Here is a 6,868-nt window from a genome sequence, read left to right on the forward strand (position 1 = left end):
ATAACAAATATTGTAATCTATACAGTTAAAAATTAAAAGATATAAATAGTATTAGTGTATTATATGTAAATGACACGTATCTATCAAGTTCAAAGTCATATATAATACAAATAAAATAGAGCTAACATTAATAAAAAATCCTATTTAAAAATAAATAACTAATACTTAAATATTAAAAATACCGTAGTTCCAAATTACGTATTCCACAAATTAGAAATAAAATAGGTATAAACAAAATGGTACTAATTTCTAAAAAAAGAAGATTTTAATAAAAGAAAATAAGGCTGAAAGTAGAAAATTGAAAAATGAAAGTAAAGTTAAGAATATTACAATATATAATATAATTAAGAACATATTACCAATACAGGCTAATTATAAAAGACATTAGTTTACTTGTAAGATTGAACTTATATACTCCACAAATTATAAATAAAATAGGCATAAACAAAGCGGTGAAAATGATTAAAAACAGGAGATTTTATTTAAAAATAAAACACTGAAAATAGAAAATTGTAAAATTGAAAATAGAAAATAAAGTTAAAACTAGTACAGTACATAATATAATTAATATCATATTATCGATACAAGTCAGTTATAATAGAAATATATTTACCTGTAAATTTTAAATTATATACTCCACAAATTGGAAATAAAATAGGCATAAGCAAAGCGATAAAAATAACTAAAAAAAGATCTTATTTAAAAATTAAAAACTGAAAATGTAAAATTGTAAATTACAAATAAAGTCAAAAATAGTACAACACATAATATAATTAATAACATATTACTGAAATAAGTCAGTTGCAATACAAATGCATTTACTTGTCAGTTTCAAATTATATACTCCACAAATTGGAAATAAAATAGACATAAACAAAGCGATAAAAATAACTAAAGAAAGATTTTATTTAAAAATTAAAAACTGAAAATATAAAATTGTAAATTACAAATAAAGTCAAAAATAGTACAACAAATAATATAATTAATAACATATTACTGAAATAAGTCAGTTGCAATACAAATGCATTTACTTGTAAGTTTCAAATCATATACTCCACAAATTAAAAATAAAATAGGCATAAACAAAGCGGTAATAATGACCATCTTCGGAGAGAATTTTGTTTAAATGTAAAAGACTGAAAATAGAAAATTGACAATTAGAAATAAAGTCAAAAAAAGTACAATACATAATATAATTAATAATATATCGTTAATACAAATTAACCCTTTGCACTCGAGAGGTGACTCTCAGTCACCATTTAATCAGCTTCTAAAGACAGACGTTAATTAATATATCAAATTTAAAATTACCTAACGATGTGTGGATGTCGAAGAAAAATATTTCTACGTCTTAATTTGCATATGATTTCTCATTTACCATTTTGAAAATATCGTCGACTCTATGACAGAAAGTCTTCGAATTACTATTTTTCTGTAATGAAAAAGTCGTCGAGTGTAAAGGGTTAATTATGAAAACCATATTCACTCGTAAATTTCAAATCGCATACTCCACGAATTAGAAATAAAGTGGATGGGTAACCACTGAAAAGGGATTTCTCTCAAGTTCGACACTGTGTCTGCTCGTCGGCAGGCTGATCGTCGAATGGACATTACAAGTAACGTTGTCTCAATCTGTGCAAACCGATCGCAAAACAGCCACGGCGAATCGAAAAGTACACACTCGCTTCTAAACTCGTTCCTGTATGCGGAATGTTTTCCAGATCGAGTCACCAATTTATTTCTCTTTTTAAAGGCGCGGCACTTTTAACCAAGCTGCTGGTTACTGACCGTGCCCACTGAGGCACAGGTCGTAGAGCAGGTAGCCAGGTGCAGGACACGACGAAGGATAAGAAGGAAGGGGGCTAGATATAAGCTGGGCGTGGAGAAAGAGGAAGGTGAAGGCAAAGATGCGTGAAGCAGAAGTCGAGTCGAAATTCCTGCGTGAAAAAGTCGAATAGAACGACATGTTCAAAGTTCGAAAGGGAATGACCCTTCCAAGGTTCACGTTTGGACACTTCTCACGCATAGGGCACAATTTTTATGGGCCCCGTCGCTGTTTTGCCTTAGAAACGGCAGAAGTTATCGCTGAAACGTCGTAAAAGCTTTTTCCTTGGTCATTGTTAACGCCTAAATATATGCATCGTATATTCCTGCAAAATCTGCGGACAATTTATGAGATTTTTATGCCTCGGTAACAATGCCTATTTTAAACGTACTATATCATAGCCTAATTTACATCTAAGGTCTCGAGTATTTCTGGAAGCAATAATCTTCGAATTTATGCCTACACAGTGCGAGGACAAAGATAAAAATTTTATGCTGTTATACTAGATATGATTGAATAAAATCTTGGTATTCAAATTTGAAATATGGGATAAATTAACGATTCAGATGCAAGAATAGCTAAGTAAAGGATTTTCATTGAGTTTTCTATTTTTGCAATTTTATAATATTGAATAATATATTCCAATTATATATATCTTCTATATTTTTGTTAGAATATGTTATTTTGAATCTTCTTATATTCAGGAAAGAAAATATATTTAGGTAATCTGTGTGCAAGCATCAATTAATTCTCCTAATAATGGTATCCTCTAAAAATTTAATTCTATAGGACTAAATATATAAAATAAAATTTTGGTACAATGTAGAAAATATATAGAGACTCTAGAATATAAAATAAAGAAAATTTAAGGTACAGTAAGTAGTCTCAAAATACAAATATAACGTAGTAAACAATTTTCTTTAGCACTAAATATACTAAAATAAAATTTTAGTACAATGTAGAAAATTGCCACCAGCGTGGGAATTTTCGGATATCGTCATTAGGTCACGACACTTGATAAATATTCGAAATAAATCTGTAATTAAGGCAATAATAGAACTCTAATCATAAGTATCTTGAAAACTATAGAGTAGTTGCCCTTATAATGATATATTTTCTTGAACTGGATGACTAAATCTACAAACCTGCAAAGTTTCAACTAAATTTATGACCCGAAGGACTTGCACTCTCCTTGTAAGCTATAGCTAAGTGCACGTGTACTCGGTGAATATTCAAAGTCGATTATCTCCATAACGAAGCTTCGAATTAAAAAATTTTATTCTTTTTTTCCCCATTCGTTTCTGCATATAAAATCACCCTCATACCGGTTGTACTACCGTTCTAGGACACCCTGTATATTAAATTAAAAAAATAATCTATTTCTATCTTATCAAAAACCACTTCCGTAATTACCGGCACATTGAACAATATACTTTCTGTATATCTCCTGGTAGAATATTTTATTTCCATCCCTCTTATATTTCATAAGGGGAGCATATTTAGGTAATCTGTATGCGAGCATTAATTAATTCCATAATAGTATCCTTCAAGTGCTTCCTGTATAAGAGAGTTACACAGCTGTGGCTTCCTCGGCAGGCTCGCCATTTTTGTAACGGTTCCGCGTACAGCGCCACCATCGGACTCATATTTCCAACCACAATCACCTAAATGTTCAGTCATCGGGCTGCAGGAAAAAGTCGCCCGTATCGTGTTCCTCGTGGACATATCGAATTGCAATTATTACGTGGAGTTTCGAAGAAGGAAGCAAGGCTGAGAATGAGTTCCCTTGTCACGAGTTCCCTTCGCGGTGTCCCTGACTCTTGTCACCTCCATTTTCCGTAGCCAGCAACTTCAGACCTGCAGCAGTTGCTGTCTCGTACTTTTCGTTTCGATTTGAAGACGGTAGACTACAACTTGTCGGAGAGGAAGGAACAAAGTAGGGAAAACGTCATCGTGGTTACAGAGATTCCATATAAAGTTCCAATGACAAACATCCTTTAGATAAGTTAAATTCCTCGTGATCCTTCAAGGAGACACAAGTGACGTTTGTTTGAGCTTTCTAATACTCGGAAGTAGCGTCATAAAATGGAAATAACAGATGAGCATATACTCCTTGTTGGAAAATAACTGGTGGATGCTTGGATACTCGTTTTCAGAAGGTAATATCGTGCTTCGAGTGTTCTTCCTCTTATACGACAATAGTTCCTTTAATTGCGAAACAGTCTTTAAAGACGTGGAAACGAGTTAATAGTCGCGGCGATTTCCTGCTATGTTATACTTGTATTTCCTGTTATTGAGAAACTCTATAATGAAATTTCATTTCACTTGGAAGATTAATCTCTATTGGTTTCCTGTTCTCAGTTTAAAATATTCACTCCTTGCAATCTGAAATGCCACGATGTGATACAAAATTGTGTACAATAATTAGAATTTAATAGAATAATGTAACCTATTTTGTGTCAAATGATTCAAATATTGTGGAATCATAAGTCCTTTAACATTAGAATTATCAACCTATAACGAGTAATTCAACCTCTGAATGAAAGTCAAAATTATAAAGTGCAAAAATAAAATATCTGAGACAAGACGTTTTGACCCTTTTGTTATTTCTAGTGTTAGGAGTAAAGTACTAAGTTGATTAAAGAGTAATATCGATATTTTTAGTCTAAAATAATAGTAAATAATGTTAATAGTAAATTATTTGTTAATATTAATAGTAAATAATATTAAAACAAAAAGATGTATTGAATTTTGAGGTTAGGTGGCTAGGTTATGTGGTAACTTCCTATCATCTTAAAAGGAGTTCTGTAATTCTAATTAAGGTGTGTAAGGAGTTAAGAGCTATTTCCTGTTTTGTAAAAACAAGGGAAAATGATTTAGTATAAAAATTTGGCATAACTCATTGGTTAACCTAAAAGTTCCTGAAGATGTGTAAATAAATTAACAAATACCTAAATATCATATGAAAAACCAATTGTAATTATTCTACAATTTTTAAATATTCTCTGCTCAAAATATAAAGTTCTAGAAAATTTCGAATATATTTTACTCGAAGATAGCAATACAAACCCGAACGATATTCCCCCAGAGTGTTTACCGAAACATCGCTTTCAATGGAAATGGAACATCCTGTACCTCACGCGCCATTTAATTCTCTGGTTTTCCAGCATCAGCAAGGGACATCCCGTTCATTATACGATTCGTTAGACCTTAAATTCAAATTAATACCGCGCTATCAATCATTACGCGTTTAATGAACATCCAGCGATTTCTCATTATAGCTAATTGATTTCGCCTTACGCAAAACTGACGCAACCAGCCACGGCTGCTCTTGACTCCGGCCGAGCAATTAAAACGTCTCGTTAAGACCGATTGTGCAAATGACAGTTAGCCATCATTAATTTCGCTTTCCTTTCGCTCCGCGTTGCTCGTTTTATGCCGCTACGTTCTGGCCATTATCCCTCCAATGATACTTCTTGCGTGGACCCCTTTCAACGTTACGTGGTCGATAGAACGGAAGAAGAAGTGGTACATCAAATTTCAATTATCCACTCCGCGTCGATCGGTGCGCATCGCACGGTTAATTACCGACCGATACTATTTTCGGAATATCGCCAGGCGTACGGACGACTCCGCAGATATTCGCGGCGTAATTATAACAGAGGGCGCAAACGGCGCGTCGACGAGCGCGCCCTCGCGAAACGAGGATGGAAACATTGTTACGGCGCAACGCCTTTACGATCGGATGCCTGTGAGCGTATCCGTAATTAACTGCTCGATTGTCCAAGGGTGCGTATAATATCGCCGCTTTATAGACGGCCGGACGTTAAAAAGTAAATCGTTGGTGCTTTTTAAATTGTCCACGTACACCGGCAGACGTACGTGGCGGGTTATCTTAACGATGGCTCTTGGCAACGTGCTTCAACGGATATCCTGGGGAGCAGCGAGGAAATATCTTTCTTACCGATCAGCGCATTCATCAACCGAATTACTTCGAGAATGCGATTAGCTTTCGGGCATCGCCGGACCATCTTTCACTGCGCACGTACCCACGGATCGGTTTATTGCCGCGGCGATGATGTCAATACAGCTGGGTGAACGCGAATTCCTTCGCGGCGACTCGTGATAAATGTCAAGCAGCCGTGCCGTGGAAGGAAGCTTTTCTGATTTCTGACGCATTCTAGAAAACTTCCAGGTGGCTCTGGAGGGAGGCTTCTTTTCCTGCGTTATAGATGTCGGTAGCTTTATTGCGCGCACGAGGAAGGTGGATGAACAATTTTCCATTAGTTCTGAATCATTGACAGAGTAACGAGCTGTAACGAAATATTCCATTTGCTCTGTGATTTGGATGCCGGATGTTTTTATAAATGAGTGCGCGTAACCTAATTAACTGGATGCAGATGTAAATGGGAATTTAGTGGGCCTCGCGGATATTGGTTAATTTGGCTATGGAGTGGTTATGGAGGGTTTTAAAGAATAGGGTATTTATGTTACTATGCTGTATTAATGGAGAACAATAAAATAATATAATTAAGCGTCGGTATATACTCAATAATTACATTTAAAGAATTTTATTTTGATTGCTAGCCAATGATATTATATTAGGTTAAGTAGTATCAGATTTTTGCACCAGATGGTGCTCTTGTTTTCCAGCACAAGCAGTACCTCTTAACAGATTAAATATATTTATGTAATGATATGCAAATAAAAATTATGCAAGTATCTTTAAGATGGTGAAAGCTTGTAGATTAAAATTCAATAAATAAAACTACTTTTATCTAAAAGAGAATAACTAATATTTTATATTAAAAATATCGACATTACTTATTTGGTCAACCTAATATTTTATCAATATACCATTATGATAAATAAAATTATTTTGTTATATTATATTAGTGTCCAGTAATAATTACTGCTAATGATAATAGTGATAATTAATGAAAGCAATAATTATTATTTAATTATCGTTATGTGACGCGAAGGAAAAGGAAAATGGCAGAAAACTACTATTTTTGATTGTATTTGGAAACAAAAAATTCGTAA

This window comes from Eufriesea mexicana, unplaced genomic scaffold, assembly GCF_001483705.2.
Source record: "Eufriesea mexicana isolate 0111107269 unplaced genomic scaffold, ASM148370v2 scaffold1803, whole genome shotgun sequence".
Taxonomy (NCBI): domain Eukaryota; kingdom Metazoa; phylum Arthropoda; class Insecta; order Hymenoptera; family Apidae; genus Eufriesea; species Eufriesea mexicana.